Source organism: Antechinus flavipes, chromosome 1 (assembly GCF_016432865.1).
Source record: "Antechinus flavipes isolate AdamAnt ecotype Samford, QLD, Australia chromosome 1, AdamAnt_v2, whole genome shotgun sequence".
Taxonomy (NCBI): Eukaryota; Metazoa; Chordata; class Mammalia; order Dasyuromorphia; family Dasyuridae; genus Antechinus; species Antechinus flavipes.
Window position 1 is genome coordinate 384,648,518 of NC_067398.1, and position 27,705 is coordinate 384,676,222.

A 27,705-nucleotide genomic window follows, 5' to 3' on the forward strand; every position below is an offset into this window, starting at 1 on the left:
ACAGAGAAAGAGAGGGGGGGAAGGGAAAAGAGGTGAGGAGAGACCAAGAAGTTCAGTGTTCAGTCCTGTGAGCACATTCAGGAGCTCTTGTCTAACATCAACTCAGATGAGTGGTTGGGTAAATTTATTTTTGAAAGCTTAGCACATTATAAAATGCAGAAGCTCTTTCTCTGATTTGGAACATTTATAGATAATTTGTACCTATTTCTTGTTCACTTATTGTGTGGCAAATGAAACATTTTAATTAGCTGCTATGCCATAACTTAATGTGCTTAATGTGTATACAAGAGAGTATGAAAGTGCCAGATCATTTTCCTTTCTTTTGAAATGCATGAAGGAAGAAAAGACTTAGGCTTGTAGGTAAAGATAAAGTCCTTCATTTAACTCTAAAGGCTGACCTATAGCACTTAATGCATGTACTTCCATTTCTTCTGCTTATGTCATGTTTCTCTCTCTCTCTCTCTCTCTCTCTCTCTCTCTCTCTCTCTCTCTCTCTCTCTCTCTCTCTCTTTTGTTCTCTAGTGAATGGATATGGAAGATGAAATGCATTAGATTATGGCTTTCTCACATTTGAAAGGTTGGAAGACCCAATACCATATGTGTATATATAAAAATCTATACCTAAATGTAGACATACAAAAATAAATTAACAAGTCTATTGTTACTATCTTCCTACCAGTGACTGCTGGAGGTATAATTCACACCTTTAAAATGGATCTCTTCATGTGAGCGGATGATGATGATTCAAGGAGACTGAGAGTCAGTTGCTGTTCTCTGACCTCCCTACTGAGAGGCAGTTGCATTGTCTGACCTCTCTCCTCTTTCCTCTTGCCTCCAATTTATTTCATTCCCCTTCCACAAGGAACATAGCAAAGACTGCTTTGCAATTTCTTCAGATGTTATAATTCATAGATGTGGAGGCTCTCAGAGAACTGATTTGCCCCTTCACTTAGGCATGGTCCTTAACACAAGTCTTCATCATATGCAAAACATGGTGATAAGTTCTGAGGATACAAGTAGAAAAGCATGGCAGCCCTTGCTTTCGAGATGATCATATTTTAAAGAAGAAAACATCTATGAAGCTATGCGTTTTAGGGCAAGTCAGATAGAAGGATGCCATAGTCTTAGAGTACAACAGCAAAACAGATGTTACTTCCCCTTTTTAACTTCATTTCTACTAACAAAAATCATATTGGTTTCAGTCATTGAGCCATTTGATATACTTGAGGATTTTGGTGAGAAAAAAAAAATTTTTCCGGATGTTTTATTAGCTTGGACTGTAGCAACTTCAGAAGCAGTTGCCTGATTGCACCTTCCCTTGGCTTTATTTCTTGGTTGATGGCTGTTGATGTTTGGCTGAAAATGTGGTTTGTCCCAAGGCTTGTGAATTCAGTGTCTTGGGTCATCTCCATCAGCATATAAACAAACTTCAGATGTCATTTTTAACTACAAAATTACATAAAATGATAGAAAAGGAAAGTGATACATGTTGGAGGGGATGTGGAAAGATTGGGACACTAATTTATTGTTGATAGAATTGTGAATTGATCCAATCATTCTGGAGAATAATCTGAAGTTATGCACAAAAGTTTATTAAACTACCTATACTCTTTTACCCAGCAATAACACTACTTGGTCAATTTCTAAGAAAAATTGGGTGGAGGGGAGGAAAATAATCTATAATTTTAAAATATTTATAATGGTTCTCTTTGTGGTGGCAAAGAAATTTCACAACTGGAGAATGACTTCATTTATGTTATCTTCACATTGCTTTTCTTAAAAAAAATACCAATAGCAATGGGAAGGAAAATTAATTAATCTACTAATCCATTAATTTTCTTTTGGAACTAGCTGGGCAGCTAGGTGGCACAGTGAATAAAGCACTGAGCCTGTAGTCAGGAAGACTTGAGTTTAAATATGTCTCAAATACTTATAGCTATGTGTCCTAGTGCTAATCACTTAACCTCTGTTTACCTCAATTTCCACACATAAAATGGAGATGATAGTGAGTACCTCCCAAAGTTGTAAGAATCAGATAAAATGATAATTGTAAATCGATTAGCATATAATAATTGTTACATAAATGTTTCCTATTATTATTTGCTATATTGTCAGAAATCAGTTCAAATCTGGAGCCTGCAAATAAGATATAACATGGCTTAATTGGAATTAGTTTTAAATGGGGAGAAATGGATTTACAATTTGGGGCACTGCTTGATGATGGTTGGGTAAGACCTCAGCATAAGCCTGGAGGAGAGCAGGTGAGAGGCTGCTCAAAGGGTAGATGACCTTGCCCTTTGCTAAAGATAAGAAATCCTCTCTACTTTGAAGTGTTGCCCTAGGCTGGTCTGAGCATTTACTGTGCTTTGATCGATTCTGTTTGGCACTGTAGATTTAGCATCTCTGTCCCCAAACCCTATCAACTGTGATTTCTAGTACAATGCACTACTATAACATGTTGCTTTTCTGATTGTACATAGCTTGCTATTTCAGGGGAAAAATCAAGACATTTATTTTTGTTGAGGAAATGTAGTTATAAAATTGTTAAGAGACAACTCCAAACAGCCAATTTGGGTAGCTCACATATCACCACAAGCTCACAGTGTGTTGTTATTTTAATGGAAAATATTTTGTAGAATACTCTCATTTTTCATTACACTTCCCTAACATCCTGTCTTTTAGTTGGTGGATAATTGTTTTCCTGCTGGTTAAAGTACTTTATGTCAGCACTTCATTTTTAATGATTTGTTCTGCCAGAGTCTAAAGGTATCCAACCTATTGCATGCAGGAAGAAAATGGACAATAAAGCAGTTTAATTAATGAGAACAGTATATAATCTTAACATTACTTGATGTATTCCAGTTAAAAATCAATGATTGGCTTTTAATTCTCTGATGAATATAAAGTTATATGGAATAAAACACTACTAAAGACACTCACATATGGAGGTCCAAACTGATGGGAAGCCTTTTGATTTATTATATAACAGATAGGATCTGCATGATACAGTATCCTGATGGTTTATGAGCCTATGAAAATCTTATAATGAAGGTTATTCCTGAACTCATAAAATTTCATATTCCTGCCTGTACTCCATCATCAAACTGCAGGAGGAGATTTGGAATGATAAACATATTAATTATAAAAAATAAACCTTCCATTTATTTCTGATGAGATTTTTTTTTAGTTAAATTTATGCTATGGAAGATGAAACTCTGCCACCATACTTCATAGCAATAGTAATAACAGATGACATTTATATACTATTTTATATACATTGGCATTTTGCAAACTGGAAAGTGCTATATAAATGTGAATAATAATCATGGTGATTACAGTGATAGTAATAATTACTATAAATGCAATATTAACAACATACTGACACACCTAATTATATTCCTAATGCCTTATATTATTGTAACTATTATTATGTAATGCATTTATATGCTATTGGAAATATTACTGATATCATTATTATACATATTTATATAGAACATTATAAATTTGTAAAGTAACAATTTTTTTAAAATTCTACATTTTTATTTTCAAAACAATCTCATGAGGTCAGTATTGAAACTATGATCAAGTAATCTAAGTACTGAAGAATCCAGGTCTCAGAAAGTTGGAGTAACTTATTTAATTTAGGAGTTTATCTTTCATTTTTCATTTACTCCCTTTCCTCTTATTTTCTCCTTAATTTTCTGCAGTCTGGCTTCCATCCTCACCATTTAACTCATACTGTTCTCTCCAATCTTAATGTTGATTTCCTAATTGCCATATCTACAACCTTTTTTCAGTTTTCATCCTTTTTGAACTTTCTGATACTTTGATATTGCAAATCACCCTCTTCTCCTTGACACTCTTTTCTCTCTAAAATGTTTATAACCTTTTTGTCCTGGTTCTCCTCATAGCTTTCTAATCATTGCTGAATCTTCATCTAGATCATGGCTGATATATGTGGACATTTCCAAAGGCTCTGTCCTGGGTTCACTTCTCCCTTTATATTTTTTACCTGGTGATTTCATTAGCTCTCAAATGCTAAAGGTTCAGTTATCTCTGAGATGTTCTCAGTCATATATCTACCCCCAATCTCTTTACTAACCACCAGTCCCCCATCTCCATCTCACTTCTGAACTTCTAGAACTATATGTCCATTAGATATCTTAAAGTCAGTAAATTCAAAACCCTTTCTTTCCCCCTATAATCCTATCTTGTTCCCAACTTTGCTATAACTTTCTAGGACAGCACCATTCTTCCAGTCACCCAGGCTAACATCTAGGTGTCATCTTTGACTACTCCTTTACACATCCCACATATCCAATAAGTTATGAAGTTCTGATAGTTATATTTTCAAAAGTCCTTTTGTGTAGGCCTTCTTTTCTCCTTTGACATTGCTACCACCTTAATGAATGACCTCATCACCTCATTCTGGATTATTGGGAGAGCATTTCAGGTGATATCCTAGCTTTAATTCTCTATTTCAACCCTTTCCTATTAAGATATTAAATTAATCTTCCAAAATACAGGTCTGACCATATCATCCCCTATTCAATGAATTTCAGAAGTTCCCTCCTCTGTCCATCATATATAAAATCCTCTCTTTGACTTTTAAAGTCCTTCAAATATTTTTGCTGACTGTCCCATATGCTCTCATAATCTTTGTTCCTTGGATTCCTTGGCATCCTTAAAGTATAACCTAAAATTTTGCTTTTTGCAAGAAAACATGAAGTCTTTCTGAATTTCTTTTAAGGGTATGACCTTCCCTCTGGGATATCTTAATCCCCTCTCCTTTCTCCATTTATGTCTTGTTTGTCCATCACTATTTATACAGTGTCTTCCTCATTAGAAAATGAATCTCTTGAGAATTTTCCCCACTTCTTTCTTTCAATCCCTAGTATTTAGCACAGTGTCTGCTGTATAGAATTCATTTAATAAATTCTTGTTGGTTTAATTCTCATCTTTCAGAAGGAGAAAATAATGAAAATACCAATCTGGAACTGATTTTTCACAGGAAATTTTTTTTTTTTTTTTTTTTTGCTGAGGCAATTGCGGTTAAGTGACTTGCCTAGGGTCACACAGCTAGGAAGTATTAAGTGTCTGAGGCCAGATTTGAACTCAGATCCTCCTGACTTCAGGGCTGGTGCTCCATTCACTGTGCCACTTAGCTGCCCCAGGAAAAAAGAAATTTTGCAGGGAAGTGGAAATATTGAGAAAACCTAAGAAAAAATAGCTGTGTTATCTCAGACTTGATGAATATAATGCATGATCATCCTTGTACTGTGGACTTTATTAGAGATTATTTTATTAAGATCAGATGTAGACTATGCTCTGAAACTATGGAATCAAGATCATGATAAGACAGATGTCAGACATTCAGAATAAAAATTCCAGCTACAATTTCTAAGTGATTCAATAATAACAATAATGATAATAATATAAACAGAGTGGTATATAAAAATGCCATTGTGATTATATATGTTAGTCCAAAGAGGTTTACCTTTTGTCTTCCTCAAAACCTCTGGAAGGGTGGATGACCCAAGTTAATATATGTTTATGTTGCTTACTGATGAACTCACACTATAAAAGGACATATATAAAGGGGGCAAGTAAAGAAAGAGGTCTATTGAAGAGAAGAGAGAAATAATTTTTCAACCCTTTGCTACATGTCACATACTATACTAAGTGCTTTATAAACATCTCATTAGGATCTTCACAATAACTATGAAAAAGAAATACAATTATTATCCTCACTTTTCACTTGAGGAAATTTAGGCAGATTGAAGTTAAGCAACAAGTAGCTGATATATGTCTGAGCTGATTTGAAGTCAGTTGTTGTCTCCAGGACCTACAATCTTTCCAGTGTGCCATCTAACTGCCAGATAAAGATTTTTACTAAAAAGATAGCAAGATTCAATATCCTCAATTAACTGTGGCCATAATTCCAAGAAGTCAATGAGAAAATCTAGTTTCCCCCCCGCCCCCGCCATTCTCTATAGACCTCTGATGAGTTTTATTATGGGAAATATCCAGGGTAAAGTTAGGTGAAGGAGAAATGAACAATATTGTATAAGATTTCAGTAATGTCTATTTTTCTCCCTTTATGGCAGTTCCTACATTGAATATTGAGGTTTTTTTTTTCCTCAGGGCAGAAATATTTATGCATGGCATGGGAGGGAAAAAGATTTGTTATATACCCAACCAAATGTTATCTCAGTACAAAATAAGTTAGAAAAGGGACACTACCAATGGATTGATTTTTCTACAACTCCATCACAACAGTCCCCAAAGTATGCTTTTTCTAAGTAGAATAAAATAAAACCTGGACAAATAAACCCTTAGAGGCTTATAACACCCAGAGAATCATTAATGGGCCCAATTTTATTGGGAACTCTGGAATGTATCTCCTCTATTGTTAACAAATTTTATCTTTATCTTTAAACTTTTCAAACAATTTTTATATCAATATCATATATCATACAAACATATCCAATGAGAGTATTTTCTCTTTCTGTAAATGTTTTATTGATGCTCTTAAAAAAAACAGCATAGAACTTTCATTTATCTATTTTTATGACTCTTTAATTCCTATCCTCCAATAGAGCCTTCTTTCTAAAGCAAAACATGATCAAATAAGTACTCATCATCATTAACTGAAAGAATTTATTCTTCACTCTATTTCATCCACATAGCTACATAAGGACACACCTTATATTATCTCATAGAGTCTTATTATATCCAAGTTCTAATTTTGAGAATTTGAATTTAATATCACAACATTGAATGTCCCACTTCTTCCCACTTCAAAGAGAATTTGAACATTCTCTTGTTCAAACTAAGCATATTCTTTATCCTCATCATTATTTTCATGTCCCATGGATATCCCATCTTTATTCCTTCAACTAATTTTCAAAATTCTGGTGTAACATTTTCCAATTCAGATTTGACAATGCAGGATGCCTTTTCATTTTATTAGCTATTTGTTACCCTAAAATTTCTTGTGATTGTGACTTTTCAGTATCTCTGACCTGTAATTGCTTTATCCCTGCCTTTCCCCCTTTACCTGATTTTTCCATTCTTGCTCCAGGACTACCAGGAAACACTGGAGAAAGTTTTGAAATCCAACTTATTTTATCTCTGAATTTCATGATTCAATTCCTTTTAAGTTTCATTTTTGTTAGTTTTAACCCAGACATCTAATCTTTTGGATAATTTGATGTTACATAGACACCTCAAACTCAACATGTACAAACAAAACTCATTATCTTTACCTCTACATCCTACTCCTCTTCTGAGATTAGCAATTTCAGCTATAAATAAGCATTCATCTTTTCAATCATCTAGGTTCACAACCTTAGAGTCATTCATTTTCAACTCTTTACTACTTCACCTTGTATTTGTCAAATCTTAATGTCTGTAGTTCTATAACTCTCATAACATCACACTTTGTTCATTCACATATCCACCACATCTGTTCAAACCCCATAGACTTTACTCAGAAGTATGACAATGCCCTAATGATTAGTCTGTACTCTCTAAAGTGTTCTGAGAGACTTTCCTGAAATTGAGATCTGACCAGCTAATGCTCAGTAAACTCTGGTGATGCTCAGTTTTCTCTAAGATCAAATAAAAACTCTTATTTTGGCATTTATGGTCCTTTATAATTTGGCCTCAATTTATGTTTCAGTCAATATATTACTCCACTTTAAAAACTCTTAAGATCCAGTAAAAAGTTTTTACTATTTATCATATAGCTACCTTAAGCTATCTCCCATCCTTTGCACAGGCTGTAATAGCCTGTGCATTATATAATCTCTTTACATTATATAATCCTTCACTCTTCACTCTTCTGTGCTCTTCACAATTATCTTGTATATATCTATTTATTTTGTATATGCTCAAATAAGGAACTGCTTAGAAACTATATATGACTTAGACAGATTTGCATAGACAGAAAACATTTGAGACATGATTCAAACCCAGCTCTTGTAGACTCATTTATCTTCTCTGCAATCTCACTGAAAAATTGTTTTCTTCTGTTTTCTTCTACCTATTATTGAGCTCCACATATTATAAGCACACTTATATTTTCAAATCATTAATTAAAAATATTGGAATGGCACAGGATCAATGATAAAACACTCTTAGCAACACTCTTTAGAATATTATTCATATTGATCAATTCTGATGGATGTGGCCCTCTTCAATAATGAGATGAGCCAAATCAGTTCCAATAGAACAGTTATGAATTGAACCAGCTACACCCAGTGAAATAACTCTAGGAAATAAATATGAACCACTACATAGAATTCTCAATCCATCTATTTTTGTCTGCCTGCATTTTTTATTTCTTTCACAGGCTAATTGTACACTATTTCAAAGTCCAATTCCCTTTGTACAGCAAAATAATTGTTTGGACATGTATACATATATTGTATTTAACTTATACTTTAACATATTTAACAAATATTGGTCAACCTGCCTTCTGGGGGAAGGGGTGGGGGGAAGGAGGGAAAAAGATGGAACAAAAGGATTTGCCACTGTCAATGCTGAAAAATTACCCATGCATAGATCTTGTAAATAAAAAGCTATAATAAAAAAGAATATTATTCATATTCACAGTGAACTTTTGACCAGTATTCTTTGTGTGCACTTGTTCAACAATCTGTAAATCTACCTAGAAGCCATGTGATCCAGCTTATCTACAAGTATTATAAAGTGTTTTCCTCAAATGATGTGATATATATTTCATTTTTTTAGTCTGTCAACCTAGTAAACATGTTGAAAAAGGAAATAAGGCTTCATAAATCCGTGTGCTTAGGTCAAGTATTGTTAATGATTGGAAATGCTTCTTTAAATTTAGAGAGAGACCCCTATCACTCTTTTCAGATCAGCAGCATTTCTCAAAGACTTCTTTACCCTCCTCTTCACAGTACCAAAGAAACACTGGGTTCTTGAAGGTTATGGCAATCATGTTCAAGTTCTGACAATTCCTTGTCAATTGGAAAAGCTTTGTGTATGGGCCTGTTTCCAGGCTTTGTCTATTGTTTAAAGACTAGCTTAATGAAATTGAAAGAATTTCATCACCAGGCTGAGTCCACACCAAATTTGTTTGATTGCAGCAATCCCCAAAGGCCATCTATGCAGTCACAAAAGGCTGATGATATACATTACTAGAGAAGTCATCATATCCCAACTTTTTACAAGTATTAATGAATTATAGAAGAAGCCTCTTTCTGAAAAGTTTCCTCATATAAGATTTGACTTACATAAACAGCAAGTGTCTAATATGATATAAAGTCTGTTTCATTTATACAATTCCATAACTATGGACATATAAACTAGGAGGCTCCCAAATTGCATGGAAAATACTAAGCCCCATGTGAAAAGGAAATAACAGAATTGGGACATCAGGAAAAAAAAAAGTATTGATGACAACATATTAGTTTGCTGCTGAAATCAAGATGCTAATAAAAATGGATGAATTCAGGGTTTAAGTTTATTATTAGATATTTTAAATAAAATCAGTTATCTTGAATAAGTCACACAAACCTCATAATAGTTTCTGTCTCTGCCTCTGTCTCTATGTTTTTGTGTTTCTATATCTCTCTGCCCCTTTCTCATAAGTCTTTCACTCAGGGATTTGTCAATTAAGTATCACTTTCTATTTCCTTGTTTATGATCATATGAGTTCTAAGCATCACCTTGCCAGATAGATTGATTGTGCACATCATCCCTCATATAAAGACATTAGAATGAAAATCACATACTTATGTCTATATCCCATTGCCTTCTAGAAAGAAAAAAACAACTCAATTAAACCAAAAGTATGTGACTTTTAAAACTTCTTTTTATGGCATTCATTTAAAAATATGAATTGTCACATAATACACTGATCCTTTAGGATTAAGCTGACATTGCTTTATCCCCAAGAGAATATCATTTCCCTTGCCATATTTTTTTTTAAATTGCTGCAGGGAATTTGCTACATTGCATTAACATATCACACATGGGAAATATACAAGATAAGTGGGAAGAGATAAGTAAAAATATTTTGTAATATGAGAATGAATGATCTGTTCATACTTTGGAGCAACAGTGTTTGCTGAAAATAGGTTGATTAATACATAATTGTAACAAATTATTTCTAATTACTAATAGCTAGCAATGGAACCAATGATATCATTGGGCTGAAGAAAATAGCCAGATAGGTTTCATCTCAAAGGGTCCCACTAAAATTAGGAGTCCAGTAGTTAACAGGCAGACAAAGAGTTTCCCATGACACTTCACAGAGAAGCCAAAAAAGTCTATATTTCAGCACAAGATCAATGAAATATAATTTAGATCAATATTCCAAATATCTACAGAATTTATCTTCTTTCTTGAGCCAGCTACTATGTAGTTTGTAAAAACATTGATTTTTTGATAATTTTTAAAAAGTAGCATATAGTTTAATTTTCCATTTCCTTAGAGGAAACAATTTTAGAAAGAAGCCAGAGCAAAATAAAAAGCACAAAAAGACATAGAGCAATCAAAACTAATTAATAGATTGATAAATATGGCATTGAAGAGAAAGAGGAGAAACATATTGTTTTCTTCTTCACTGTAATTATTTACATTTATTTCAAATTCAATTTAATAATCCTCTTAACAGATGTAAAGATAAGGTAGAGATAAGATAACAGAGTAAAAGTAGGCTCTTGCTGTGGTCTCTCCCAAACCCCTAATATACCTTTAAATAACGACTCCAAGTAAATTCTACTGTGGTAGAACCTACCAAAAAAAAAAAAAAAAAGAGTGAAACATTTGTCTAGCCCAAGGCAACTTAAAAGGTTGACAGGAAGGACCTGTTTCATCAGGGTAAGAGAGGAACCCAGTTCAGTTCAGGTCATGTAGGGCAGACAAGGCCTCATCAAATGAAGAGTAGGCCTCAGAACTACTGAAATAGTGGCAACAATGGCAGTTTTTCGACATCTCAGTCCATAGATGATAAGGGAAGGGAATCAGACAAATGGTCAGAAGGAGAATACAGGTGTCCCTTTGATGGCACCACAGGCAGGATTTTGTTGCATTGCCTATGCTTATATCTAGGGCACAATTCTGGATCTTAGTTCCTGCTGGAGGAGGAACACTAATACAATTGAGCTTGCAGTCACAGGAGAACAAGAACCCTGGTTGCAATTCCAGTTTAATAGAGTGCTTGTGGTCACTCACAAACCACTGCACAGTATAGAAGAGTAATGAATACAACCCTTCCTAGATCATACCACCTTACAAGTTCCCACAATAACCTCTAAAAACAATTGAACCCAAAACATGAAGTTTAGGACACTGACCCCTCTACTTGGAAAGCAGAACCTTACTTTAATACAGAATTAAAAACTCAAATAATAAACTGGAAAATGAGTAGACAACAACAACAAAAAAATCTGACCATAAAAAGTCACTATGGTGATAAGAAAAATCAAAACACATTCAGAAGATAACAATCAAAATTCCTGCATTCAAAGCCAAAAAAAAAAAATGGTCTCAGGCCACAGAAGAGCTGAAAAAGGATCTTAAAAATCATATAAGGAAGATAGTAGAAAAATTGGGAAGAGAAATGAGAGTGAAGCAAGAAAATTATGGAAACAAAGACAACCACCACTTATTAAAGAAAGCACAAAAAATGTCAAAGAAAATAATGCCAAAAAAAAAAAAAAATAAAAAGACTAGACTAAATGATAAAAGAAGCAAAAAAAAAAAAAATCTAATGAAGAGAGGAATGCCTTAAAAACAACAGAATTAGCCAAATTGAAAATGATATACAAAAATTCATTGAAGAGAATTCTTTAAAAAAGTAGAATTGGCAAAATGGGAAGGAGGTACAAACGCCCACTGAAGAAAATAATTCCTAAAAAGTTAAAATAGGACAAGAGGAAACTAATGACTTTATGACTTAAAATTAAAAGAATGAAAAAAAGCAAAAGAAAATGTGAAATATCTCATAAATAAAACAACTGACCTGGAAAATAGATCCAAAAAAGATGATTTTAAAAATTTTGGAGAAAATTTGGAACTTAAAATTTGAAAAAAAAAAAAAAAACAGAATGGTAATTTTTTACATGTAAATGGGAAAAATAAAATATTAAATAAATAGAGATGAAAAAAAAAAAAAACAGAACAAAAGTAGTTAATAGGGGTTTGACAATAGTGTCAAGATCTAGGATTATACTACCTTGGAAGTACCAGATCATTCCAGCCTATAGAAAAAAGAATTTCTTAAGAAGCAAAATGGGTTAAATGGAAAAAGAGATACATATATAGTTACTGAAGAAAAGAACTTCTTAAAACCCAGATTGGGCCAAATACAAAAAAAAAAAAAAAAAAAAAAAAAAGGTAAAATAATCACTATAAAGGCAATAACTCCTTTAAAATGATAATTGGCCAAGTGGAAGCTAATTACTCAATGAATCATTCACAGTAAAATAAAGCTAAAAGAATGAAAACATATAAGAAACTGAAGTTAACAGAAAAATCAGCTGGCCTGGAAAACAGATCAACAGAGATAATTTAAGAATTAATGGACTACAAGAAAGAAAAAAAGAATTTTTGGATTACTTCAAAGTTATGATCAAAGAAAAAAGCTGAGAATTCACATTTCAGGAAATCATCAAGAAAAACTACCCAATATGTTATTAGCTTCAGAGAGTAAAGTAGAAATTGAAATAATCGAATAATCACTTCCTGAACAAGATTCCAAAATGAAAATTCTCAGGAAGATTATAGCCAAATTCCAAGGTTCCCAGAACAAGGAGAAAAAACATCAAGCCACCAGAAACAAATAAAATACTGTGGAGCCACAGATAAAATTGTGCAAAATGTTGAAGGTGTAGAGGGCTTAAAACAGTGGTTCTCAAACTTTTATTCTCAGTATTTTTATACTATTAAAATTGTGGAGAATCTGTCCAACAATGTTTTTGTTTATGTGGGTTAGAGTTGCACCTCCACAAGGATTTCTTCCCAAGATAATAATTGAAGGCACTAGGCTGGAAGAATTATCATTCCTAAGACTTTTGAACTCAGAATCCTAACCTGTATACATGTCCATCATGATGAGAGAAGTTGTTAAAGGTGGTAATTATGATTTAGTAGATTCTCTGGGGTTCTCTAAGTATACCATCATGTTATTTGCAAAGAGTGATAATTTGTTTTTTTCATTATCTACTCTAATTCCTTTAATCTCTTTTTCATCTCTTATTGCCAAAGTTAGCATTTCTAATACAATATTGAATAATAATGGTGATAGTGGGCAACCTTGTTTCACTCTTGTCTTATTGGGAATGGTTCCAGTTTATTTCCCACTACGTATGATGCTTACTGATGATCTTAAATAAATGCTATTGACTATTTTAAGTAAAAGTCCTTTTATGCCTATACTCTCTAGTGTTTTTAATAGAAATGGGTGTTGGATTTTATCAAATGCCTTTTCTGCATCTATTGAGATGATCACATGGTTTTTGTTAATTTGGTTACTGATATAGTCAATTATACTAGTAGTTTTCCTAATATTGAACCAACCCTGCATTCCTGGTATAAATCCTATTTGGTCATGGTGTATTATCTTGTGGATGATTTTCTGCATTCTCTTTGCTAATATTTTATTTAAGATTTTTGCATTAATATTCATTAGGGAGATTGGTCTATAATTTTCTTTCTCTGTTTTGGTCCTACGTGGTATCAGGTATCAGTGCCATGCCTTTTTCATAAAAGGAATTTGGTAGGATGCCTTCATTCCCTATTTTTTCAAATAGTTTATATAGTATTGGGGTTAATTGTTCTTTAAATGTTTGGTAGAATTCACATATAAATCTATTTGGTCCTGAGGATTTTTTCATAGGGAGTTGATTAATAGCTTGTTCTATTTCTTTTTCTAAAATGGGACTAAGCAATTTACTTTCTCCTCTGTTAATATGGGCAACCTATATTTTTGTAAGTATTCATCCATTTCACTTAGGCTATCAAATTTATGGGCATAAACTTGGGCAAAGTAATTCCTGTTTATTGCTCTAATTTCCTCTTCATTTAGTGGAAAGTTCTCCCTTTTCATTTTTAAGACTAACAATTTGATTTTCCTCTTTCCTTTTTCTAATCAAATTTACCAAAGTTTTATCTATTTTGTTGTCTTTTTCATAAAACCAACTCTTAATTTTATTTGTTAATTCAATAGTTGTTTTTTTTTTTACTTTCAATTTTATTAATCTCTCCTTTTATTTTTAGAATTTCAAGTTAAGTATTTGATGGGGGGGGTTAATTTGCTCTTTTCCTTGCTTTTTTAGTTGCAAGCCCAATTCATTGATATTCTCTTTCTCTATGCAAGTAAGCATTTAGAGATATAAAATTTCCCCTTATTACCACTTTGGCTGCATCCCAAAAATTTTGGTATTTTATATCATTATTGTCATTCTCTTGGATGAAATTATTAATTGTTTCTATGATTTACTGTTACACTCATTCATTCTTTAGGAAGAGATTATTTAGTTTCCAATTACTTTTTGGTCTATTTTGCCCTAATTTTTTTACTGAATATAGTTTTTGTTGCATCATGATCTGAAAAGAATGCATTTATTATTTCTGCCTTTCTGCATTTGATTTTGAGTCTTAATGTCCTAATATATGGTAATTTTTTGTATAGGTTCCATGAACTGCCAAGAAAAAGTGTACTCCTTTCTGTTTCCATTCAGTTTTCTCCATAGATCTATCATACCTAACTTTTCTATTATTCTAGTCACCTCTTTAATTTCTTTCCTATTTGTTTTGTGGTTTGATTTATCTAATTCTGAGAGTGCAAGATTGAGATCTCTCACTATTATTGTTTTGCTGTCTATTTCTTCTTGAAACTCTCTTAACTTATCCTTTAGGAAGTTAGATGCCACTTGGTGCATATATGTTTAGTGTTGATATTGCTTCATTATCTATGGTACCCTTTAGCAAGATATAGTTTCCTTCCTTATCACTTTTAATGAGATTAATTTTTGCTTTTGTTTGATCTGAGATCAGGATGGCTACCCCTGCTTTTTTTGCTTCACCTGAAGCATAACAGAATCTGCTCCAGCCTTTTACCTTTACTCTATATGTATCACCCTGCTTTAAATGTGTTTTCTATAAACTACATATTGTAAGATTCTGGCTTTTAATCCAGCCTGCTATCTGCCTCCACTTTATGGGAGAGTTCACCACATTTACCATTTAAGCTAGGAATTCTATATTTCCTGACAGGTTATTATCCCCAGATTATACTTTTCTGTTTCCTTTTCCCCTTAATCCCCTCCCCCATATTTAACTTATAGGCACCACTTTTCTCAAGCAGCCCTCCCCCTTCAGAATCCCTTTCCCTTAGAGTTCCTCTGTCTTTCTTATACTTTTCCCCTACTATTTCTGTATTCCCTTCTGTTTAGCCTACCCTTCCCTTTTTGCTTTTCCCCTTCCACTTTTCAATAAGGTGAGATAAATTTCTCTGTAAACCAAATATGTCTAATACTTTCTCTTTGAGCCAAATCTGATGAGAGTAAGATTCACACAATGTTCATCCCCCTCCCTCCTTTCCCTCAGATATAATAAGTTTCCTTTGCCTCTTTGTGAAATATAATTTCCCTCGTTTTCCTCCACTTTTCCCCTTTTCTTGTACAATCCCCTTTCCACCTCTAGTTCCTTTTTTTATAACAGTAAAATCAAATTATACACTCACTCTCTATATATTCTATTCACTCTCTATACATTCACTCATAATAGAAATACGGTTCTCAAGAGTTCTTTTTACCTTTTCATGCTTCTTTTATTTAGCTTTGGTCTTTTTATCAGAAATAAATGTAATTCAACTGTTTTATTTAATGTCCATCTTCTTCCCTGGAAGAAAATGCTTAGTTTAGTGGGGTAGTTTATTCTTGTCTGCATTCCAAGTTCCTTTGCCTTTTGAAATATCAGATTCCAGGCCCTTTGATTCTATAATGTGGAAGCTGCTAGGTCCTGAGTAATCCTTATTATGGCTCCTCCAAAGAAAGATTGTTTCTTTCTGGCTGCTTGTAATATTTTTTACTTGGTCGGATATTTCTGAAATTTAGCCACAATATTCCTTGGAGTTTTAATTTTTGGGTCTCTTTCAGGAGGTGTTCAATAAATTCTTTCAATGCCTATTTTTACCTTCTGCTTCTATGATATCTGGGCAGTTCTCTTTGATGATTTCCTGAATAATAGTGTCTAGACTCCTTTTTTTTATCATGATTTTCAGGGAGTCCAATAATCCTTAGAATATCTCTCCTAGATCTATTTTCCAGATCTATTGTTTTTCTAAGTATGTATTTCACATTTTTTCTATTTTTTTCCTTTTTTTTTTTAGTTTTGCTTGACTGATTCTTGATTTCTTATTGAGTCATTTATTTCCATTTGTTCAGTTCTGCTTTTTAATGAATTATTTTCTTCATTTACTTTTTAAACTTCTTTTTGTATTAAAAACTCCAATTGAGTTTTTAAATGAGTTGATTTGTTATATGGAATTTTTTTTTTTTTCCATTTCACAAAATTCTTTTTTTTTTTAGGAGTTATTTTCTTTTTCTAATTCACAAATTCTGTTTTCTTAGGAGTCCTTTACCTTTTCTAATTCACATATTCTGTTTTTTAGGGAGTTGTTTTCTTTTTCCAATCTATCTTTTAATGATTTATATGCCTTTTCTAAACCCTCTTGCAAAGTTTTCCTTTCCTTACCCCATTTTTCTTCTACTGTTAAGATCCTTTTTAATTTATTCTGGGAGAGCCTTGTGTGGTGGAGACCAATTTATATCATCCTTTGGGGCTTCATCTAGACACAATCTGCTTTTAGTCCCCTCAGGGTTTGAAATCTGTTCTCTTTTACTTTAGAAGCTGTCTATAGTTAGAACTCACTTTCGCTTTTTACTCATTAAAAAAAAAAAAGTTGAGATCTACTTTTAGGGCAAGGATGTTTCAAGCTTCCTCTACAGACACCTAGAAGCAGCATTCCCTGTGCTGGGATCATGCTGAGTCACTCCCAGTGCTGGAGGGGTGCGGCCAGGTCCCTTGAGACTCTGATATTTTGGGGTACACTCTTCAACTTTTGTGTTTGTATTGGATGTTTTATAACTTCTCTGCTGAGTTACTGGCTATAGAGTAGCCAACACTGTGATAGAATCCTCCCTGTAAATTCTCTGTCCCATGGAGACCACACCCTACCCTAAGTCTGCTCAGCATGTGCTGGCCTCCATACTCTGACTCCCCATCTGCATCTGGCCTCTTCCCATGCCTGTACCCAATCAAAATGGACCTTTTTTGGTATTCTTCAAAATTATCTTCTGCTGGTAATTTGCTGCACTGCCAATATTCATGGATTTAGCCAGTCTAGCACTATTTCTCAGGCTGAGTTTCATAATTAGTGTGAACATAGCAGTAGAGCTCAGAAAGAAATGTGTGTCCTCTCTGCCATCTTGGCTCCACCCCCAGAATTTATATTTTATTTAAAATTATTTCCACAGAGCAATCATATAGAAGTAGTATCATTTTACATGTCAAGTATTTTTGTATAATGTAGCACACATAATGACTTTTTTTTGGTCACAAATAGAAAAACCTTTCTTGGTTTTGAGGCAGTCTTCACATAACAAAGAGCTTTGCATATCCTGGAATGTAAACAAAAGGGAGCTTTTCAACCACAGAGAGGAATAGAAAAAGAGGATTGCTTTTCCTACTTCTCTGTGTGCCATACAGAAAATGGGTAAGAATTGCCATTTTGCCAAACTAATGACTTCCTGCCCTGCCATTTTACTAGTCAGGCAAAGAGGACACTAAAGAGCAGAATAGAAATCTTGTGTCCTCTTCCTCCAAATCACTTCATGAACTCTTTTTTTAAAATAAAATCTATTTCTATAACCTTTTCCTCATCACTTCTTGGATACATTATGTGTGCCAGATCTAGAATTCATTTGAGGTAGGTAATATAGATTGAATATGAATGTAACCATAAAGTTAATAAAAACTACTCTCTCCAATCTAGTTAACAACTAGTCACTGGAGCTCTACTAAAAGCCTTAGACCCATAGCAAGTGTAACTATATGATATTTTCTGGCCACCTGTTTTATCCACCACCAATCCCCTAACACCCCATAATCTTAGATTTGACTTGGGGACAGAAAATAGCTACCCTGATTTTGGGGAAGATGCTTGGCAACAAAATCAAGGCAAAAAGCAGAGAATGACTATCTCAAGAATAAAGATAAGCAAGGAATCCAAAATTCAGGTGGTGTGGATGTTGCGGCTGAAACTAGCACTGTTTATCACAAGAGATGGGGTCAAACAATTACATCCCTTCTCTTCTTTTCTCTCTCTGAAAGGAAAGTTGAATTTAAGGTCAGAGTTTAAATTTCTTGTTTCCATCAGGGTTTAGAAAGCCTTAACTTTTTTTCTAAATGTTTGTTCTCTAAGCTGAAAAATGTGATAAAACTAAGGACAAATATCAATCTAAAGTGAAGCAATGTTACCTATGGCTAGTAAAGCTGAGAAAGATGGAGATTCTTTGCTTTGAGATAAAGTATTTTGCTTCTTATCTGGGAGACTTGGAGACATACCATATGAGAATTGTGTGGTAATGGGAAAGTCCAAGGTTATTTTCTTTGCCTAGCAAAGAACTTGAGACCAAGGGTCTTTTACTAAAAAGCCATGTTGTATAAGCAGGGATATACAAACTCCCAATAGAAAATGAAATTCTAGGGACAATTAAGTGATAAAGTAGATAGATCTCAGAGCCTGGAGTCAAGCAGTATGTATTGAAGTTGAGACGACTAGGGAGAACTACGAATACACTTCAGTTCATTACACATAAGTTTAGGTCAGACTAACCACATTTTTCTTCCTTTCTTCCTTCTTCCTCCTTTTTCTTTCTTTTTTTTTCTTTTTCTCCCTCTTCTTTCTGCCTCTCTCTTTTCTTTCCTTCCTTCCTTCCTTCCTTCCTTCCTTCCTTCCTTCCTTCCTTCCTTCCTTCCTTCCTTCCTTCCTTCCTTCCTTCCTTCCTTCCTTTTTCCTCTCTTTCTCTCCTTCTCTCTCTCTCTCTCTCTCTCTCTCTCTCTCTCTCTCTCTCTCAATTCCTTTTGATATCGATTCTGATCTATTCTGATATCTTTATTCTAATATAAAAATAGAGTGAGATTGAAGTGTGTGTGAAAGAGAGTGAGAGAGAGAAAAAGATGGATGATGATGGTGATGATGATGATGATAATATTTAAGTGCTTATGTATTAGAGAAGTAGAGAGTTAGCTTTGGCAAAGAAGAGGGCTGCTTCTCTTCCAGAATCTGGTGCATTTGAAAGTGATAACAGATGAAAATGAGAGATATTTTGATGTGAAAAGTGGAGGAAAAAAGAGTGTATAGAAGATAGTTTTGATCTCTGAAAAATGGTAGGCAAAATCATTTTATGAAAGAAATTGGGGATAATTTGAGTACATTGGGGCTCATGAAGAAAGAAAGTTTAGAACAGCGTTAAGGAATGATAAGTAATATATTTATATAGTACTTCAAGATTTATGAAGCACTTCAAAAATATCTTTTGACCCTTATAACAATCTATAAGGTAGATGCTATTATTATTCTCATTTTACATTTGAAGAATTTGAAGCTAGAAGAATTTAAGTAAATTGGGCAGAGTTGCACAGCTACTAAATATTGGAGATAGGACTTAATGATTTGTATCTCTATCCAAAACACCAAGCTATCTCTATTAAAAGATCTAAATTTCAGACTTTAAAATGACCTTATTTATGGTTTATTCAAACTCCATTTTTTTTAAAGAGATAAAGCTTTTGGGCAACAGAGTGATTAAGTGATGTGTCCAAGATGACAGAGTGAACATCAAAGATAATTTGCACTCAGGTCCTCTGATATCACATGCCTGTGCCCTTTCCACCATAATTTTATGACTTCCTTTAGTATTCATTTATGACGGAGGAATAATGATATAGAGAGGGAAAGATAGATAGATAGAGACAGAGAGAGACATAGAAAGAGAAGAAAATATATTTTTATTTTAGTTGAATAATATTGAGACATTAGTGGAGGAGTCCTTGGTGTGATGCATTAAGAATGTTGAGATTCAGCATGCCCAACTCCACTTATCCATTTAAATCAGATTTTAAAAAATAATAATGAGATTTATTGACTAAAGTATTTTAACAATTCAAACAGCATGATAGTAATCTCCTTAAATAATTTTGGTTACGTATGTTAAGTAAATTTGGTTAAGTAACTTTGATATAACTAATGCAGTTATACCTAGTCATGAAAACATAAGGCTGATAATATCTTAATTACCTCAAGTAGCTTCTATAGATAGTCATAAATCACATTTGTTTATTTAAAAATATGCATTAGCATAAAATCAAACAATTTTTATTCTGAATTATTATATTGATGTAATTAATATTAAATATTTAGCTATAACTTGGTAACCTATTTTGATCTTTACTTCAGGAATGTTATTTCACAGGCATATAATTTCTCCTAAACTTTTTAAAATTCCAATGCATTGCATCTGGCTCTAAATAGTCAATGTCAGCACATTGTACTGTGGTAAAATATGTATGAGGTATGCCTGGGGTTCATGTTCTTCTTCAGATATATATTAGCTAGTTGACCTTGGGCAAGTCACTTAACCTATCAATGACATGCAATTCTTTAAGTCAGTAAGTTTCAGAACAATTGCTGATCAGCAATGGTAGAGAAAGTGGCATGCCTTCAAGCTCCATTCTCGGAAAAAATAGCATCCCAACAAATAGAAAGATAAGCTTTTGCATATACTTTGTCCTCCATCACATCATTAAATATACAGTTTTTAATCTGTCTCTCTATTCAACTACTGTCTCTCCTCTATCTATAGAGGTCAAATGATTTTTTTTTTTTTTTTTTTTTTTTTTGGTAAAAAGCTTCATTCTTGGGACAATGAAATCCTGACTCCAGATCCCTGACCTGGTTGTTTTATGAAAGCTGGCACTTCCATTCAGGTCTGGTTTCCACCGACTTCTTTGACATGCTTCACTAAACCTAATAGCTCCCTATTACCAGTTACAATTTAGCATCTGAGCCAGAAGCTGGGTGAAAAAAAGGGGGGAAAGAGAGTGTAAATTATACGGAATAGCAGTGAACAAAGGTTTTATTTCTCCTGAGCACAACCCTTTGATAGGAAAACGGGGGAGACAAATGTGTTGCTAATTTAATTAAGTAGTATGAGATTGCAGTGTCTACAGATGCCATTTAGGCCTGGATTAATCAAGAGCAGGTGATGAAAATGAATAGTCACACATAATGTTAGCATTTTTAACAATCCGACACAGTCTAATGGAATCAAGGGCTATTTAACAACAGTGCACAGTTTTGCTTGCTAATCCAAATTTATCTACTTTTCCCCTTTACAATACTCAGCATGTTCTCATGCAGCATAGACTATTTTACTGTTTTCCTAGACCTAATCACAGAGTTCACAGTCAAAGAATAAAGGATTGAATCATCTATATGATTGCCCTTCCTTTAAGCACCATTTTTAAAAAGTACTATATCATAAAATCTTATGGTATCCTCCTGGCAACTTTACCAAAACACCAACTTAAATATTATCTTAAAAACTATGCATAAATCCATATACACATGTATACCCACATTCATATCTAAATCCATAACCATAGCTATACCTATAGCTATATATAATAATATATAGCTATATCTATATCTACTGAGATCCAATGCAGTGTTAGATATTTAATAGAACTGTACTATCTTGGGCAAATTAAATAAATGCTTTTAGCCTTAGTTTCCTTATCTTTAATAAGGTGATAGTAATAACACCCACACCATAGGATTGTTGAAAAGATCAAGTGAGATCAATATATGAAGGTCTTTGTAAACCTTAAAGCTCAATATAAATGCTAGCTGTTGATGTTGTTTTTGTTATTGGTTATTGTCCTTCATTCTTGAAGAGTACCAAAAAATATCACTCTTATGTTAGAGTCAATTCAGTGTATCTGACTGTGGTTGGTTAGATTATTAAGTGCTCAGAATGTTCTGCCACAGATCAGACACAAATTGTCTCTATGAACTTTTGGGGTGGCTTCATTAATTTTGCATATCTCACATTTCTTTTGAGCTAATTCAATTATGCTTTGCTCATAGAGCACAATGCTCTCTCTGATAAGAGTACACAATGCTGGGTGCTGGGGTATCCCGTGTTATACAATAAGTTTTAAAGTTCTTAAGAGAATTTTAAGAGTCCTTTTGTATAAATTTTTCTGACTATCATATGAGTGCTTACCCTGTGTAAGTACTCTAGAAAATGACTTTTTGCACATTTGGAATTCAAACAATGTGGTCAGCCCAATGGAGTTGTGCTTTCTGCAATATAGCCATTGTTGTTATAGTTGTTATCTTAGTCAACAAATGACTGGTTAAAAAATTAAACTGTTTTGAACATTATCAAAGGTCAGCTGGTTGGTATAATTCCAAGACTGCTGACTCTGGAGTCAGGAAGACTTTTTTTCCTGAATTTAAATCTGATCTCAGATACTTACTAGCTGTATGACCCTGGGCAAGTCATTTAATCCTGTTTGGCTGTTTCTTCATCTATAAAATGAGTTGTAGAAGAAAATAGCAAACTACTTCATTATCTTTGCCAAGGTACTGTAGGGTCATGAAGAGTTGGATATGACTGAAATGACTGAACAATTAAAAAACAGAGAAAGAGGAAAACAGAAATATAGGAAATATATAGGAAATAAGTGGGATTAGAAAAAATTAGGGAGAGGACAGCTAGGTAGTGCAGTGGAAAGAGTACCAGCCCAGAATTCAGGAAGACTTAGTTCAAATCTGGCCTCAGACATTTAACACTTCCTAGCTATGTGACTCTGGGCAAGTCACTTCACCCCAACTGCCTCAGCAAAAAATAAAATAAAATAAAAATAAAAATAAAAATAGGTAGGAACTTGATTGTAAAGTTCTTAAAAGTTAGACAAAGGAATACATATTTGATTCCAGAGGCAGTGTAGATCCTGGATTTATTGAATAAGGGAATGACTTTATCTGGCATTTACTTTAGGAAAATCATTTTGGCATGTTTAAGATGTATTCGAGAATGAAGAGAAAATTCATAATCCTCCATATTAGTCCTGTCTTCCCACACAAAACTATAGTAGGGAAACATAAAATTGGATGTCATTTTTCTATCTTCCCCAGTAATAAGCACATTGCATTGAACATTGAACATAATAAAACTTAATAAGTGCTGAGAGAAGAGAAAGACATACACATATAGACAAAGACAGAGAGAAGAGAGAGAGAGAGAGAGAGAGAGAGAGAGAGAGAGAGAGAGAGAGAGAGAGAGAGGCAAAGAAAGAGACAGAAATACAGAGAAAAAGAGACAGAGACAAAGAAAAACAGTAAAAGAAAGGACAAAATCACAGAGATAGATGAGTTTATTGAACTTAGTCATGGAAGACATTATGATATTATTATAGCTAGACTGATGAGCCTCGAATAAAGATAATACAAATTCAAATCCTGCCTCTTAACATCTGTAACTGTGTGACCATGAACAATTCTCCTAACCATAGTTTTCTTGCCTACAGATAATAATTATAATACCTATGTATCCTACAAAGTAGTTTTGTAAGCACTGATGGAGTTGATAGACATATGATTTTAATGGAAGCTGATGTTATTTCTGGAGTTAAATTCTTTTATTTTAGCTGCTTCCAGTGCCCATGACAATTCTGCCATCACTCTTCATTTGATTATTCTGTTGGATCAATAATTTAAGTTCCTATTTGTACCATATACAATGATAGGCATATGGACATACTGTAAGCCCATTTACTACTGATAAACTCACAAATATCTTAACTCAGTATCCCAACTATACCAAATTTCTCAGATCTTCTACAGTGAATCATAAAGGGCACCACTTTTCCTAAGCCCCTTGATATAGGAGAATGTTTATTATATAAGCTGATTTTCATTTCTTTGGTTTCAGGGTTCCCCTGGTGAACCACATATTATTTTTCTTTTTCTTTTTTTTTTTTACATGAGTGACACCTCCCAGAAGAGAGATGATTCATGTAGTCTGAGCACAATAATCATCACCTTGGCCCAGTGTTTTTATTTCCTCCTGATAACGCCCTATCAGATCAACTTTTACCACCTTGCCTCCCTTGCCATCACATAGCTCCCTGATGGGAGATGCTACTGGCTTAAAATAAAAATACAAAAATAGTTTATACAATAGTAACTATAATAGAGCTGTCAACAAAAAGTAGGAGAAGGCTCTTTCTTTTATAATACCTATGGCACAGATTTAGGAAGAATTTTTTGGCTCAACATTTTTTTCTTAACAAATATTATATTTTGATATGCTAGTGAATAAAAGTAGTGAGAAAAAGTATAGGTGTTTTCTTTTTAATTAATTCCATGTTATAAAACGTCATGCTGATTCAAATATAGGGCAAAACTTTCCTCCCAAATCTGGATTAAAAAGGAAAAAAAAAACCACAATTGGATTTATTCCCACATTCAATGATATTTTTTCAGTTTGTACCCATGCATTTTTTTTTCTCCTTCAGAGATATAGTAATTCAGGAGTATGACCTATACTAGGGATCAACCTATAGCTAGACTAATATAAGAATCTATTTCTCACAAGAGAATCATTCTAAAGGTAATTTCCATATGTGCTGAACTTTGAAGTAAAATGTTTCATTTTTTGTCCTTCCATTTCTATTGCCTTCAAAATAAATAACCTGATACTATCCCTGTGTGGAAAGTTCCTTATGCAAAAAGAAATTGGGAGAAGAGCCCTCTAATTACTTCCTTTTTATACTCTTCCATCTACCTGATATGGAAATTAGTTGTCCTGGGATATTCACTAGAAGCACTGGTTAGGCCAAATTACAGTGTATCATCTGAACTAAAATGGGACCAGTTTTTTAAAACAGATTTTGGTACCTACAGCATTTTACTTGGTGGAAAACCAAGAAAGGTGGGGAGGTAGATATTAAAGAAATGTTGACAGGAATATGACTGACTTGGTCAAAATATGTAATTATAGACATTAAAGAAATTCCAGTTGTGGACTCAGATTGAAGAAATGATCATTAGAATAAGTCAATAAAACATGTGACCATACCCTCTAAGAGAGAAATCTGTTTATCCCTCTAATTCGCCAGCCAAGACATCCAACTACAGAGACCTGGTTTCAATATATGAAAGGATAGTGATATTAAATCTCAAGTCACATGTTGCCAACTTTTCCTTTAATTTTGAGTATATCAAGGAACAGCTAGCTCCATACTTCCCTGATTCTTCTTCCTTATAAATACCTCAGCTGTCCATCCATGCCTGCAGACACTTATAAGTAAATGTACAACTAAAAGAGAATTTCATAACAGATCCTTACAGAAGCTGAGGATCTAGTAACAATGAATTTTTTAGAAAGCTTTGACAGTTTTGCTCCTGGAATCTTCAAGGAGAAGGCATTTTGTTTTTGAGCTACACTTTGAAGTTCTTCCCCAGACTTGACCACATATTTATATTTGTCCAGGAGGCATTTCATTTTAACTGATTCCTGGCAGAAATCTTGTTTTCTTCTTCTACTTTTAGTATTGGAAACCCTGGAAAAGTGAGAAGACCCAAAATAGACTATTATAATCTTAGAAGACTAACCCCACCATTTTGTGTGTGTTCCAGTTCCTCTGTCTCAGTGGCATACAAAGCATAATATTCATAGGACTTAAGGAAATTCAATTTCAACTTGTATGTTTAAAAGTATATTCTAGGCATAGGATTAGTACTGTTCTAGGAATGGGGGTGGTGTTGAATGGGTTCAGGAATAGAAGGAAAAGCATTTCTATAGTATTGCAAGCTCTGCACTTAGCATTTTATAAATATTATTTCATTTGATCCTAAGAACAGCCCTTGGAGGTAGATGATTATAATAGCACCATTTTATAGTAAAGAAAACTGAAGCAAACAGAAGCTAAATGACTCATCCAGGATCAGATATTTAGTAAATATCTGAGGCTAGATTTGTACTTCATGACTCTAGCTCTAGGGTTCTATGGACTGAGCCACCTACCTACCTAAGGATCAAAACAACAACAACAAAAATCCCCTCTCTGAAGAAGCTGACATTCTATTTAAACACCTTTGATTATATGGGATAAATAATGCATTTTATGTACATCTCCCAAGCTTCTTGTATATAGATACTGAATCCACATCACCATCATTAATCACAATGTATTGCAGTGGAAAGGGCACTTAAGGTGAAAAGCCAAAAGTATGAGTTAGCTGATCTTAGTTCAAATCCTAGTTCCATCACTTATTTCATCATCTACAAAATGAGGAAAATGGACTATATTATACCTGATATTCCTTCTAATTCCAACTTGATTCTAGATTATTTGTGTTTCCACAATTTTAGTTTTAGTGGAATGAAAACAAATCTACTCAATACCTGCTCATTAAAGAAGTTTCTATGTCTGTCACAAGTACCTCAGTTTGGCGTTTAGAATAAATATCATTTAAAAGATAAAATGGCAAAAAGGAGTGTATTGAAAGAAATTTGAGGCAGAAAAATATGTATAATGATTTTAATAATGGAAATTAAAACAGCCAACATCTAAACTCAGATTATATGCTAGACATCAACTTAAATTTGTCAAGTTCTTTTAGGCACTGATATAGGCATTGGAGGTTACAAAAACAAAAAAAAAATAAAACAATTTGTACTTCTATGAATCCAGAGAAGAACTGCTAAAACATAATTTCTTTCACATTGTAGAAAAGTGAGGAATTATGGGTGCAGAAAATATGTGTACAATAAGAGGCAGGTATGTAATATTTACTTTGATTCAGTTTAAATAGCATATATTGATTGGCTATTTTATTCCAAGTCCTATCTACTTGAGGAAACAAGGAAAAAAACAAAATAGTCTTTGTGAGAAAGTAAATTACATTTTTTTGACTGAAATAAAGCTGCTGCATGAAAAAAGCCCCAAAGAATGGAAAAATCATTTCAGAAACTTTATTGCAGAGCTCTGCAGTAGCATTTTGGAACATGGGACTTGAAGAATAGGGATTTTAGAGAGATAGTCTAAATTTTCATAATTCTTCCTTTACTAGAGAACTTCTCCTCTTACTATTCTTTAAATAAAAATATGGTCAAAGAAAGGAACAGAACAGCTTTGCTGATTAGTACTTATAAGACATGAAAGGATTATATATTGGGCGGTAATTTCTGTTAAAAAAAAATCACTTAGTATTTCCCCTAATTTCAGTTGTTGTTGTTGTTGTTTGGTCAGATGTTAGAGTTCTGCTTCAAAGTATCAGAATTAGTCATAGGTTTTAACTAAATTATAAGATTATGTTTATAAAGGCTGGTAGTTGACTCTGGAGTCTGGAAGATTCAGCCTCCTCTAGTATTGGGCATTTATTAGCTGTGTGAACCTAGGCAAATCACTTAATGTGTTTACCTCAATTTCTTCACCTCTAAAATGAACTGGAAAAGGAAATGGCAAAAATCTTTGCCAAGAGTACCCTAAACAGGACCATGAAGAGTCAGACATGATTGAAAAACTACTGCACAACAAATGTTAAAGAAATTTATTTTTAAATAATTAAAATGGTAGCTTCAA